This window comes from Myodes glareolus, chromosome 8, assembly GCF_982192425.1.
Source record: "Myodes glareolus chromosome 8, mMyoGla1.1, whole genome shotgun sequence".
NCBI classification, from domain to species: Eukaryota; Metazoa; Chordata; class Mammalia; order Rodentia; family Cricetidae; genus Myodes; species Myodes glareolus.
Genome location: NC_142033.1, coordinates 100,480,204 through 100,494,638, shown reverse-complemented (window position 1 = coordinate 100,494,638; position 14,435 = coordinate 100,480,204). Strand labels below are relative to the sequence as shown.

The 14,435-nt window shown below is 47.3% G+C and overlaps 1 long non-coding RNA gene and 1 pseudogene across 3 annotated transcripts; one reads left to right on the top strand and one right to left on the bottom strand.

Annotated features, from left to right (window-relative positions):
• The first annotated feature begins 46 nt into the window (after positions 1 to 46).
• Positions 47 to 13,548, top strand: LOC125395780 (uncharacterized). 3 transcript variants are annotated; one of them, XR_007230651.3, is made up of 5 exons: positions 47 to 198; positions 2,955 to 3,040; positions 3,457 to 3,563; positions 11,582 to 12,692; positions 13,237 to 13,548. It is a non-coding gene; the product is annotated as an uncharacterized LOC125395780 (long non-coding RNA). The 3 variants fall into 3 exon arrangements; XR_007230647.3 differs by lacking the exons at positions 11,582 to 12,692; positions 13,237 to 13,548 and adding exons at positions 4,175 to 4,260; positions 4,407 to 5,452; XR_007230648.3 differs by lacking the exon at positions 11,582 to 12,692.
• On the bottom strand, positions 5,515 to 6,531 carry LOC148121233 (rRNA 2'-O-methyltransferase fibrillarin-like; annotated as a pseudogene).
• Positions 13,549 to 14,435: the final 887 nt, after the last annotated feature.

Sequence of the window (14,435 nt, the reverse complement as noted above, 5' to 3'; positions counted from 1 at the left end):
GGTGGGGTAGGGCTGAGACGATTGGCTCAGGGTACCACAGGAACAGGAAGTGTCTATTTCCTTCTGGAAGCCTAGGGCCGCCAGCCAGCTTCAGCTGCCTTCTGCTTGCTCCCCAGGACGGCTGGAAACCTGATGTGATCAAAATACATTATGCACCGGCAAGGAGGAGCAACTTGGAGTCACCCCGAGAAGGGAGAGGTGAGGAAGAGGTTAAGTTTGAGCAAGAGGAAACAATAGTTTCGATATTTGCTTGCTGCCTACATGTGTCATGCGCTTACACTAATAATAATAGTGAGTGATAGAGCAAATACTTGTGAGCTGTTTTATATATAGACAATTTACAGCAGTATAGATTCTTGTATATTGATACAAATTCAAATTATTTTTGTTATATTGAATATGCTCCTATTTCTGTTTACAGTTGTTAAGTTGGGAGCGTAACCTCAGCCCCTGGCATCCATGCCAGCCCCCTGGCCTGGGAGTTGCATTGGTCTGCATTCTGGGATTTGGAGTCCAGACCAATGCAACTCCCAGGCCAGGGGCTGGCATGAAACACGTGGTCCCGGGTTTGCATGTACTCCCTGCTTTTCTGTCTCCCCACCATGCTCTCGGCCACCAGAGAGCGCTGCACTTAATAAAACATGGCCTTTTTAATTTGGTTTGATCTGTTTTAATCGGATTTTTGTGCACTGGTGGGGCGACTTGCCTTAGGATTTTTTTCCTAACAACAATATTTGTACACCTCTGCACAGTTATTTTGTCATATTGTATGCATGCTTGTTTCTACCTCTGATCAAGATACTTATACATTGTTTACATTTTGAGGCCATTGTACTTATTTGCCACACAGTTGTTTAAAGATTGTCTAATAGTCTAATAGAAAGTCTTAGTCTTTAAGCTATATAGGTATTAAGATTCATAGGTCAATAGTCACCCATGTTTGTCATACTTATAGTTAGACTAATCCAACTCTTTAGATATATAGTGATTGCATTCTGCATAGATAGGTAATCTTCACCCACTTCAAAAAGCCATAAAATATGGCATTTAAATAATTTAGGGTTCTGTTGATGTGAGACACAGTTGCTCCTGACAACACTGATCTATTCCCAAAAGAATGATGAGTCCCAAAGAGACTCCATTTGGAGCTTGTTTTCTTCTTGACAAATCTGGCCTTTTGGGCAAGAAATGGCCCATGCATCAACCACTGACAAAATGCACAGTGCCTGGACTGGACAAGCAGGATACAAGAAGAAAAAAAAAAAGACTGCCAAACCTTGCCATGCCAGGCTAAGGCCATTCTGAAAATGTTCCTGCCTCTGAAAACGGTCTGCCAGTTACTATAGGCCTTAGCCAAAGTTGGTTGCTCCAGCGTTGCAAATGAGACTTTGGGTGATCGCCCAGGTAGCCAGTTATCTCTGTCATCTACTGCGCATTTTGGAAGCAGCTTGATTGTACTTCCTGCTTACTCAAGTAATATTATCTCCCTTCTCAGGCCTTCAATGGTGTTGAAGATTAGATAGTCATAGATACTTTCTTCTCATGACTTAGCCAAGCCACTTCTAATACAAGACTTAGACTCCTTAGGATAGAATAATTATTAAAACATTTAACATATGTTTCTTGCTTAATGTTATTTATTCTGGTTGTAATTCTAATTCTTATACTTGTTATCTGTTCTTATTGGATATAGTTTTGTATTGGGTTTGGAACTCTCTTATTTAGACAAAGGGGGAGGTGATGGGGAACCTCTTTCAGCCAATGGCCTTTAAGAGGCTGGATCAGGTTGGGCATGACCTTGGGTACCAAAAAGGTGAGTACCTGCCCCCCCCCACACCTCTTTCTCTTCTCTTGCCTGGATGCTGGATTCGATTCCTGTTCCCCATTCATACAGGGGACTGTGATCTGTGAGTCCCCCTAAATAGAGAACCCCCTTATTATACTCAATTCTGAGTTAGTGTGGGATTACTTTATTCACATTCCCCTTCACATCCCCATCCCCATGCCCACGTGGAGGTCCCCATCCCCAGGCCCACGAGGAGGCCCCCATCCCCATGCCTTGTGGAGGCTGCCGTCAGAGCTACTGGGTGTGGACTCTCAGAATCTGTTTCCTTAAGAGGACTTTGTGATTGTGTCAGCTGCCAATGTTTGATAAGCGCTGTTAGTATAAAACAAAGATCCTATCAGAGACAAGGGCCTGAGTGTTGATAATGTTGAGTCCTAATCTGCAGATGTCAGGATGCTGTGACTTTTCCCAGTGGTACAGTATGAGCACATCATTGGGGACAGACACCTGGCACTCACATGACAGAGATGTCCCTATCACAGGTGTGCTGTATGTTGCCAGGAAGGCAGCATCATGGAACCTGTGACCAGGACTTCACAATCAGGGCTCTGTACATTTGCCCTATGTTAGAAATTGGGCAATAATAATAATAATGACAATTAATAATACTAATAATAGCCGTGAAAATAAGAGGAAGAGCAGCTGGGGGAAATGGGATGGGCAGGCATGGGAGGGAGAGAAAATGGGGAAGAGGGAGATATGGTCATAACACATTGGGTATGGGATTGCCAAGAAGGATGTTCAATTAAAAATTAAATTGGGAGCTGGGGAGATGGCTCAGTGGTTAAACCCAGGTTATGTAAGTACATTTTTTGGTGTCAAATGTTTCCTATTTCATAAAGGAAAAGCATACAAGATTGACACTGAATATAGAAACTCACAGAGACGGAACGGCGTGGCTGCTGGCATGACTGTTATGGGGGTGACCATTCGCTCCTTAACCTCATTTGTGCTTGCTCTGTAGGAGGGATCCCACACCTACTGCTATAAACACCCAGTCCCAAACCCAGGCTGAAGAGGCCTTACACCCTCAGGGTGCTGAAGACTGCCGTTTGATGGAGCCGACACCCTGTCAAACCACCTTCTAAATATCTGTTTCTATCCACAGGCAAAGGCAAGAACCCCATCTTTGCAGGGAATAGAGAGGTGAATGCAGAGACTCACAGCAGCACAGATGCTGAGAATAAAAGCTGGGTAAGTGACCTGCCCTAAACAAGGCTATTTATACCACCCCATGGCTGGGTGGGGGAGGTCACTGGAGGAGGAGGTGGGGCCTGTATAAGAGCTATAAGATAAGAGCCCCAAATGTTCCTGGGATGCTGGGTTTTGGTCCTGGTTGCTTTGAGGCTCATGGGAAGATGGAACCTCAGGGTTGAAGCCTGTGGTGGTTAGAACTGCTCCTGTAGAATGAAGAGGTGAGGGTGGAGGGGGAGAGAGAGAGAGAGAGAGAGAGAGAGAGAGAGAGAGAGAGAGATCAACTGGGGAAGAGAGACAGAGATGGGAGAGGGGAGAAAGGAAGGTGGGGTTGCAGACACACTAGTGACAGACTGTTTCCTTCAAGGGCGCCCCCCTTAGTAACCTACTTCTTCCATCTGGTTCCCCCTCGCTAGTTTTCTGCCATCCCTGGGATCCAGTAAGCATTGAGGACAATGATTGGATCAGAGGAGGTCAGAGTCTCCGGGACTCAGTCACCTCCTATGGGAAACTGCTGTATCAGGTACCAAGCCTTCAACAGCACAGCCTGGCCTGAAGTTCACCATCCACCTTCCTAGGTGTCCTGAGGGCTGAGATGAGATTTGTGTCACCACATTCCACTAGCCCAACCAGAAACATCTTATTTACATATGTGTGCGTGTGGGTGGCTTGTGAACGCGCACATACCATGGCATGGTTCTCCCATCCCACCAAGTGAGTCCTGGGGATCGAACTCAGGAAGTTAGACTCGGTGGCAGGCACCTTTACCTGCGGAGCCCTCTCGCTGGCCCAGCCAATTTTAACACATAAACTTTTGGGGGAATATTTGAGGCCTGATCTTTAAGGAAGGAAGAGAGGAGGAGCTTATGGGGTTGTTTTAGAGCAGTGGTTCTCAGCCTTCTTACTGCTGGGACCCTTGAACACAGGTCCTCATGTTGCGGTGACTTCAAACTGTAAAATTATTTTGTTGCTACCTCTTAACTGTATTTTTGCTACTGTTATGAATCGTAATGTAAATATCTTATACACAGGATATCTGATATGTGACCCCTATGAAAGGGTCATTTGATCCCAAAGGGGTTGCGCCCCACAGGTTGAGCACTGCCCGTTTAGAGGTCTGTTTCTGGCTTTCAGTTCTCATTGCTGTGACCAAATCTCCGAGAATGGCAACTGAAGGAAGGTTTACTGAGGTTCACAGCTCCAGGGTGCGGCTCAGCATGGTGAGGAAGGCGGGGAGGCAGGAGTGAGGAGATGGTGGTGGTGGAAGCAACAGTTTCTCCCGCCCAAGGAGGGTGGGGGTTCCCCCCTTCCCCCACCCTGGAGGTTGCCCTTCTGTTAACAAGGTGACACCGTTGTGTCCCTGCAGGAAGGTTCTGAGGCTGCAGTGTCTTGGTCTGTGCCGGGAGAGCTGGTGCAGGGCTGTCCCGTGTCCACGGAGGCGAGCGCGGGGCGGGAAGGAGACTGAGAGCCTGGCGAGCTCCATCCCAGCCAGGCCGTCTACAAAACCGCCTCCCAGCAGCGCCACCTGCCGACCACACCCCGCACTATCCCGTCCCCCTGACAGGCTTCCTTGAAAAATGTCTTAGGGTGTTTGTGTGCGCCTGTGTTTGCAGACACGTGTTCTTATGTGTGTTTGTGTGTGTGTGTGTGCACGTGCATAATACACTATGTTCATGTGTGCGCGCGCATATATGCATGTGGTCACGTGTTAGGGGTTATGTGGGTATGTATGTTTATTCACAGCTACAGGTCAGTGTTGGGTGTCTTTCTTCATTGCTCCCCACAGTTTTATTTTTATTTTAAATTCTGTGCGTGTGTTTGTGTATGTTTGTGTGTGTGTCACTCATAGCCCTAGACTCCACAGCCCAGAAAGAAAACACTGAGTTCCTTCAAGGGCAAAAACTCTCAGCTCCTCCCCCACAACACCATGATGCCAGAGATCAAAACTAGAGTCTCTCTGGGCAACTGTTTCTCTTGAGTTTTACATCCAATTCCTCTGGAGTGCTTCCCCACCCTGTCTTTCTATCTACTTCCATCTTCCTCCTTCCCTCTCTCTTTCTGTTTGTCTGTTTCCCTCTCTCTCTGTTTCTGAGGGAGCTCATACTGTAGGGTGCTCCCTTCTGGATCCTGGATCAGGCTCAGATGGCCCCAAACACCAAGTTCAAGCCCAAAAGAGATCCTTTATTAAGCAAAAAGGAGAGAGACTGGGTGGATGAACCTGAACAGGCAGACATCACAGACAAGGGGAGAGTCTGTGATAGGGCATGCTGGTCAGTCATGATTGGACCTCATGGACACTGTAGCCAAATGAAGCACTTTGCTAGCTGAACCTTGGTGGCATTAATTCCAGAGATTGGGAGGGCTGACCCAAATCATCATAGCCATACGAATTAAAGCAAGCAATCAATTAAAGCGAGCTTTTTCATTCATGTCCACAGGCCGTCTCCCCTACAGCGGGGTACCTATTCATGCGCTCAGTTCTTCACCTTGGGAGGTGGCCTGTACACACCTACAACCACAGCATGGTTTGTCCTTTCCTAGAGCTCTAGCGTCAACTGCTCCTGGGGCTTCCTGTTTGCCTGTTGCGTTTTCCTCACTTCCAATGGAAACACAGCAGCTACCAGGCTGTGGAGTCAATGCAGTTAGTTGGCCTTAATGACAATCACAAAATGTCCTCCATTCTGCAGAAGGGTGTAGGCATTCCGGGCCACACTCTGGGTTTGGTCTGGCTGCGCCATGTCAGCAAAGATCACATCCACAATCCTAGCGTGATTTGCGTGGGTGAGCATTTTAAATCACAGGAACAGTGTTGGTCCTCTTGGCCAAGTCGATGAGGTCACGGCCAGAACGGTGGGAGAACTCAACTGCATAGACCAGACCACATCAGAGACGTGAGGTTGCCCCAAGCTAGAGCACCTTGGCCCCCAGCTTGATGTGGTTGTGGTCTACAGCCTAGGATTGTTGCTGCCAGCTTGAAGTGGAAGGGGTTCCAGGCTCGGTACTCGGTTTTTCATCTCCTTCTGAACTAGAGACTCTCTTCTCCCCCTACACAGATTCTCCAGGGACCAGCTTTGTAACACGGCCTCCTCCTTTCCGTGAGAGATAAAGACTCCTGGTGAGGGGAGCAGAGAGGGGCTGAGGCCTCAGAGTGCGGTCGCGGTCGGTCCTCTTCTAGCTTCAGTTGCCCCCTGCCTCCCCCCGCCCACACACACTCGCCTTCATGCCCCTGTGGTTCCACCATCACATTCTTCCCTGACTGGTTTTCTCTTGCCTCCCCGACCACCACCCTGCCCCCGCTGCCCCCAGACTAGAAGCCTCCACCTCGTTCACCACCTTCTCCATCTCCTTGACCCCTGAGGCCTCTACCTCCATCTCGACCTTCACCAAAGCCTCTTCATCCCCTGCCAAAGGCCTCCTTGTCCTCCTCCTCCTCCTCCACCGCCTCTGTCACCACCCAAACTGCCCCCACAAGGGCTGAAACCTGGTTCCATCACTGCATTCTGGTCGGGCAGCTCCAGCAACCTTCAGAGTCCCCCACTCCGCGAGTCTCAGGCTTTCTGGCTTTAAACAGTTTTTGATAAGTTTTTTTTATTAATTTATTTATTTGTTTATAAAAATTTCCACTTCCTCCCCTCCTCCCCATACCCTTCCATTTCCCCCACTCCCTCTCCTCCTCCCCCCCCAACTCCCTCCCCTCCTTCCTCTCCAGTCCTAAGAGCAGTCGGGGAAGTTGTTGTTTTTTGTTTTTTTTTTTGATTAAAGACTGCTGCTAAAAAGATTTTCTTTGGACCCAGACAGTCCCAAATATTAGAAAACAGTTGGAAAAGTTAGAAAAATTTAAAGGTGTAAGTAGGTCCCAGTTGCTGGGGGTAGCTCAGGAGGTATTTAACAACAGAGAACTGATTGGGACAAGACCTTTCCCCTAGACTAAAACTTTGCTGCTGCTGAGATGCAGTTAGATTTACAGAGAACCAGAAGAATTTGGTGTGTGTCAAGAATATCTCCTAGCTACTTCCCATCAAAAGATACAGTTAGACTATCTCTCAGACTGACAACAAAGATTCTTGGGGGTATGGGCAGAACCCCGCCCCACAGGACTGGCCCAACACTAAGCTCCTGCAATTGTTCAGCTAACCAGTTCAGTTACCCCTGTCTGGATTAGACAATACACAGTGACCCTGGAAACAAAAGGGGAAAATGAACTCCATATTGTCTGGCTTGAAGAGATAAGAATGCTGGCACTCTGCTGGTCATCCTGAAATACAAAATATGCTCTCCTGCCTAGGAAGAAACCTCACGAGTCTGGTGTAGGAAGACAGGCCTACAAGGCCAAGAGATGAGCCAATCTGGAGTCTGTCTGAGAGCCTAGCAACAGGCGCTGTGAGAGGTCCTGATCTTGCCTAGCCAATGAGGGATGACCACGCAATGTCAGTGGATCGGAATGCAGCCTGCATGCTGGGAGGAGGGTATATAAGGCTCTCTTCCTTGCTGAATAACTGAGTCTGCTGTTTACCTTTTACCCAACTCCTGGTGTCTATGCTGTTAACACCACAACTTTCTCACCCCCTCCCCGGAGGGAGCTACATCTGGTGCCTGAAGAGGTTCTAGTCGCCTTCCTCTCCTCACTCACGGTGCTGGACAGTGAGAAGGCCTCTTGATGTGTGTTTTCAGTCCCTTTGGCAGAAAAGCATCAGGACTTTCTTCCTTCCTTCCTTCCTTCCTTCCTTCCTTCCTTCCTTCCTTCCATCCTTCCTTCCTTTTGTGTAACCTGTTGTGTTTGTCTGCCTGTCCAATTAGGAAGGTACATTTTTTTTTTCTGTTTCAATTTGCCTGGTGCCTCCACATAAGGGCTGATCCTCCAGTAGGTGGAACCAAGGCTCAACTCCCGAATGCCATCTCTTGTCCAGAGACACCATGTGGGCATATGGCCAATAGCCTGACCGTGGATCAGCCTGTTTCCATCAAGGAGGGAATAACCCAGGATGGGTGATGTATATACACCCCTTTTTGCACTCATGGCCCCCCAAACAAATTGATTTATTATTAGAGGAAGAGATTTGCACTTTAAATACCTTGATGAGACACAGTTGTGACCCATGCTTTTCCGCCTTTTGAGATGAGGAATGTTAGTTCAGCGTGCTGGGAGATGGCTAACTATATTAAGGGCCCACGGTCAACTAATTTTCTATATTGTTCTTTGCAGCTAACACATGAAATTTTTTCAGTTAGATCAGATAAGGGCAGAGGTTATGGCCTTTGACTCTTCATTTTTTGAAAAAGTTTGGCATAATATAAAAAGACTATTGGTCCCTCCTGGATGCTCACATATGCCTTAATTGGTGGGGTGGGATTGTTAATCCTTGTTTTTTTTCTGTCTCCCGTAGCATATTTGACAGCAGAGGGCAGCAACTGAGGTGACTCTTCAAATGTTAGTGGCTCTCAGGCATCCTTGCAGTCCTCTGAAGGAGGCTATGCATGCTGCATTATCTGAAATTCGAAAGACTACCACCTAGCTACCCCACCCTGGTAGATAATATGTTGATTGCAGGATACAATAAGGACACTGTTTACAACTATGTGGAGACAGTAATTGATACCCTGGTACATGATGGCTGAACCATTAATAGAGACAATGTGAAAGGGCCAGATACCTCAACAGAGTTTCTAGGCATGTTATGGACACCTGAAGGAACCATGATCCTATATGGCTTATTGCACAGGATTTTAGATATCCTCCACCCAGGTATGAAACACAGATGCAGCATCTAATGTATGTTTGCTTACTGGAGGAACCACATACCGCGTTTACAGATTATTATGAAATCCCTCTATAGGGTTACTAAAAAGGCAGCTGATTTCCACTGGAGACAGGAGCAAAGAGAAGCTTTTGAGACCGCCTGCTAGCTCATCTCTGTGAATGCAATTTGACCAATATTGAACAAGATGATACCCTAATTATGAATATCATATTTATTGGTGAATATGGCAACTAGGGACTCTTTATAAAGCAAAAGGGAATCCATCAACATTTGCCCGTTGACTTATATTGCAAACACTTCCCATATGTGGAGAACAGATACTCTCTCTTTGAGAAGCAAATCTGGACATTTTTTGAAGCATGCAGAACCCTACACTCAGCCATGACTCACACCAACTCACACCAACCACCTATGGTCATAAAGGTACCCTTTACAATGATGGATTGGATCCACTCACAGACAGAGTCTCTCACAGGCTTAACTATAGAAGGAAAGGTATTACAGTGGAAATGGTACCTAACTGAATTCCTTCATAACCAGGATGTGGCAGCAAAGGGGTCTGTGCCTTCACGCACTGAGGAAATAACTCAGTTGCCCATAACACCCATCCCTAAACCAACCCAAAAGAGGCACCTATTGGACTGTGGGGATCAATGGCCACAGCAGTTGGCTAACACATGGTTCACTGATGGCTCATCAGCCCCTGATAGGACCAAAACTAGATGGAAAGCAACAGCCTATAGACTAAGGGATGGAACGGCCACTTACTGAGGAAGGAACCACAAAGCCAGTGCGACACACTGAAGTAATAGCAGCACTGGCTATAAGACAAGGAAGGCAAAGGGGAAATCTACTTATTCTCCAAAACATGGTCTGTGTGCTATGGTATAGCTATATGGTGGTCAAGATGGAAAACCACTAGCTGGAAGATAAATGGTCAAGAGAAGCATGGATGGAAATGAATGGAAAAGAAGCATGGAAAGCATGAAGAAAAACATCAAAATTTATATGGCCCAGGTAGATACTCACACAGGCAAGACAGACATCTAAAAGTAATGAAATAACAGACAAATTGGCACTGTGTTTAACTAAGACTAACATACTAAAATTTACTAGGGAACAAACTCCAAACTGTTGTAGGATGCTCTATCACACGGTGTGAAGATGGCTTGCCATTTTACTTCACCTGCCTAAAGCATCCGATTGGTCTAATAAAGAGCTGAATGGTCAATAGCTAGGCAGGAGAGAATAGGTGGGACTTCCAGGGAGAGAGAGGAGCCAGAGGTTAGGATCTAGTGCGGCAGGAGATGCTAGTGAGACACGGAGGAAGTCGGAGGCCCTGAATGGAGGAGAGGTCAGAAGTCAAGTGGCAGAGCACAGATGAGTGGAACCAGGTTCGTTTAAGTTACGAGAGCAAAATTGGGGATGAACTTAAGCTAAATACCAAGCTGTCATAATGAATAATAAGTCTCCGTGACATTATCGGGGGGGGGGGGGGGTTCTAAAGGAAGTTTGATGAGAAAGAGTAGCTACACAGAACAAATCAGCAAAGATGGTAGATTATGCATTTAATAAACCTGAAAGTTTGCCCCAACACTATAAAAATGAGGTGAAATGGAGAACCTGGTTAAATCAGGACAACCTTGTGCAAATAACTATTAAAAGGAACCCAGACTGGAAAATTAAAAAGCCCAAGAGCATTGGAAGAAATTCTCGGACTATATAAAACACGAGAACATTCAGGGGCACGTGCTTTGCTCCAGTGGATTAATAAAAGGGACCTCAAGGTATCCTGGCAGGCCGGCAAACAGGCTACAGAGACTGCCACCTTTGTCTAGCACTTAACACCGGAGTCAGACATCAAGTGCGAGCTGCAACATGGTCTCTTAAACAATTTAATTATGAACTATAAATAGGTTTCTCTGGAACCTAGAATGCTCACAGGGGCCTACATGCCTGCACCCTTGTAGATGTAAGTGCAGGGACTAGATTTGCTGAAGAAAAGGCATAGACCAGACCAGTTGGTAACAATGTACACACTCTGGGTTTGCTGAAGAAAGGCATAGACCAGACCAGTCGGTAACAATGTACACACTCTGGGTTTGCTGAAGAAAGGCATAGACCAGACCAGTCGGTAACAATGTACACACTCTGGGTTTGCTGAAGAAAGGCATAGACCAGACCAGTCGGTAACAATGTACACACTCTGGGTTTGCTGAAGAAAGGCATAGACCAGACCAGTCGGTAACAATGTACACACTCTGGGTTTGCTGAAGAAAGGCATAGACCAGACCAGTCGGTAACAATGTACACACTCTGGGTTTGCTGAAGAAAGGCATAGACCAGACCAGTCGGTAACAATGTACACACTCTGGGTTTGCTGAAGAAAGGCATAGACCAGACCAGTCGGTAACAATGTACACACTCTGGTGTTGGAAAGCCAGATCCGGCTGCTCAATAATTATCAAGTCAGATCAAGGAACATACTTGAAGGTTCTAAAGTCCAGAGGTGGTCTGGGACTATGAGCATACAATGGGCCTTCCATCTAGCCTATAACCCAACTGCAACTGGAAATGCAGAAAGACAGAAGGGACTGCTGCAAACCAAGTTCTTACCACCTTGGAAAGGGCTATTGCAATCACGTGCTATGAATTAAATACTAGACCGAGACTGAACAGAGCTTCTCCCTTAGAAAAAGCTGTTAAATCAGACTTAGAGCTAGAACAACCACCAGACATTTCTGGACCAGGCAGAATAAATCTCCATAAAATATGTTTACAGGGACAGAATACCGGAGACTTAAAGAAGAGAAGTCATGGCAAGTAAACCAAGGGTAAAGTATGATGTTGGTGACTTACCTTACCACATCTTGGGTGGGTTTCTATTAGAATACTGGGACCACGAACATCTCAGCCTCAGATGCCAGGAGAGCATTCTATGCTCAGCATGCTCACTGTGAAGATTTAGGGAATGGCTGTCACTGCTTCCTCATGTGGAACATTTTCTATTGGATAAAGGAAAGACTTCGGCTTTTTGTATACATCATATTGGCTTTTCTTGGCATGCAAACTCCTTCTGATCCGTTGGAGCTTGTTTAGCAAACTTCACTTCTGGAAGAACTGTGGCAGTGAACCCCAGAGACTATCTCACCAGCAGGGACACAGTGGCTATGCATGATTCCAGCAAACACATCTGTCCAAACTGTGACCGGAGAGCCTTCTTTGGGAGATGCTTCATTTCCTCGGTGACATTACAAACCAGGACTATTATGTTCTGTATTCTTGGTTCTACCCCAGCAAGAAAATGTCATTTCTGTCAGAAGAGGCGGCCTGTATATGCTGGTATCAGACCCAAGATGGATGCTTCCTGAGATTCACCAGACTTTCCGATGCTCTGTATCCACGCCTGCTTTACCATATTCATCTACACGAAACTGAGAAACAGCATTGGGAGCTAATTAGGAAGCCCACTGTGCTCTCGGTTGCTCTTTTCTCTAGCAAAAGAAGAAATGCTTGGCCCACAGCCTTGACCCACATGCTCCTGCTTGACACTGCGCTAATGGGATGATGCTCTACTGTGACTGGCTTAGCTTAGTCTGACAGCCCCAACCCCGCTACACCCCCTTAACTCTACGACATTTTTGTTTGAAAGTGATCGCATTACCTTTTATTTCTGACTGTGTTTTTCATCTTGACTGTATCAAACCTTGAGAAAGTACAAACTTGGAAATTTACGTGTCTTAGTCGGGGTCACTGTTGTGGTGATGAGACACCATGAGCAAAGCACCTTGGGAAGAAGAGGGTTTATCTGGCTTCCACATCACTGTGCCTCCTGTGGGAAGTCAGGACAAGGAGCTCAGACAGGACAGGAACCGATGCAGAGGTCATGGAAGGTACTGCTTCTAGGTTTGCTCTCAAGGCTTGCTCAGTGTGCTTTCTTATAGAGCCCAGAACCCCAGCCCAGAGATAGAATTATCCACCATGGCTGGGCCCTCCTGTATTAATCACTAATTAAGAAAATACCCTATAGGTCCCAGGCCCTGTCTTATGGATGTATTTTCTCATTTGGGGCTCCTTCCTCTCTGATGATTCTAGTTTGTGTCAAGTTGACATAAAACTAGCCAGGACAGTATCCATAGGCCAGAGGAATAACTACCAGTCTCTTCTGCTGCACCACCAGACACTGGTTCCATCTTGTTCTGCAGCCTCCTCTGTCTCCCCATTACCCCGGGAGCCTCCACGGGTCTCTCAGATTCCCCAGGACTGCTCCGTGGTGGCCGGTGCTCCGTGGTGGCGGGTGCTCCGAGGTGGTGGGTGCTCCGTGGTGGCGGGTGCTCAGCAACTCTATGCTTTGTTGCTTGAGATTTATCTTCTTGAATTTGTCTATCAGTAACTGAATGTTCACGGTATGCTTTCTCCCTTTTCTTTTGTGGCCAGGATTTGCAGCTTGCAGTGAAACTATGATGGTAAGGATTCTGAGGTGTGCATAGGGGCGGCGGCCTGGAAGACCAACCACGTGCTGGCCTGCCACCCAGGCCCAGATCCAGCGCTTTGAGTCATGCACCCCAGCCATGCACCCCGAGTCATGCAGCCTGAGCCATGCAATCCGAGCCATGCCCCCCCCCCCAACGTTTACTCCCTCTACAAGTTGTTGGCGCGGGGGGAGGAGCCAGCGCTGCAGAACCAGTTCCAGGAACATGTCATCATTATGGAGGCTGAAAACCTGAAGCATGACTATGATCAAAGCCGGCACTGAGAAGTTCTGGGGAGCCCGAGAGACCCACGGAGGCTCCCAGGGGTGACGAGGAGGCAGAGGAGTCTGCAGATCCTACAATGTCCCTGGGAAAGCGAGAGAAGGGCAGGTCTATGGGAAGGTACTTTTAAAAAGTGGACTCAGGAAATTGGAAGGAAAGCTGTCAGCACAGATTTGGATGCATGGGGAATAACGGTGAAGCTACAGACCGCGAAGCTACAGACGGTGATGCAGTGGTCCACGCTGTAGCCAGGAACCATGTGGAAGACCATGACAGTGCAGCCGCTGACTGTAAAGGGTGAGGAAGCTTCTTCCGCAGCAGTGTGGATGACTGCAGACTCATGGCTGAGAAATAGAAGAGTTCTGTGACAACACCCCCTCTCCCGCCTCCCACTCCCCCATCCCCCCACCTCCCACCCCCCACCCCCGCAAACAGTCTAGACTGGAAGCCATTGAAGAGACTTCTTTAAACTTGTGATAAAGATGCTGAAGTGTAGCTCTCCACAACTGATGGCTTCCGGGAGGGGTGTGGGTGGGGAAGGACTCAGTTTTCTCTAAGAGTGGCCACTGGGAGTTTCCCCATGCTCCAGTAAGTATAAGGACAACATAAATTGGACTTGGTATTTCTTCTTCTCTTGTTGGGGGGGGGTCATAATAGTGAGTGGGTGGACCTGGAAGGACTGAGAAATTGATGGAATCAGAGTGCATTATGTGAAATTTCCAAAGAACCAATGAAAGCGTTACGTTAAAAGAATTCTCATTTGTGGTCCTCATCAGCATTGTGTATGCCCCAAGGACCAGGGGATGGACTGTGATGGGCATAATACAAAATGCCCTTTAGACATGTCAAAATATCCCCAGGCTGTACCTGATAACCAGAACC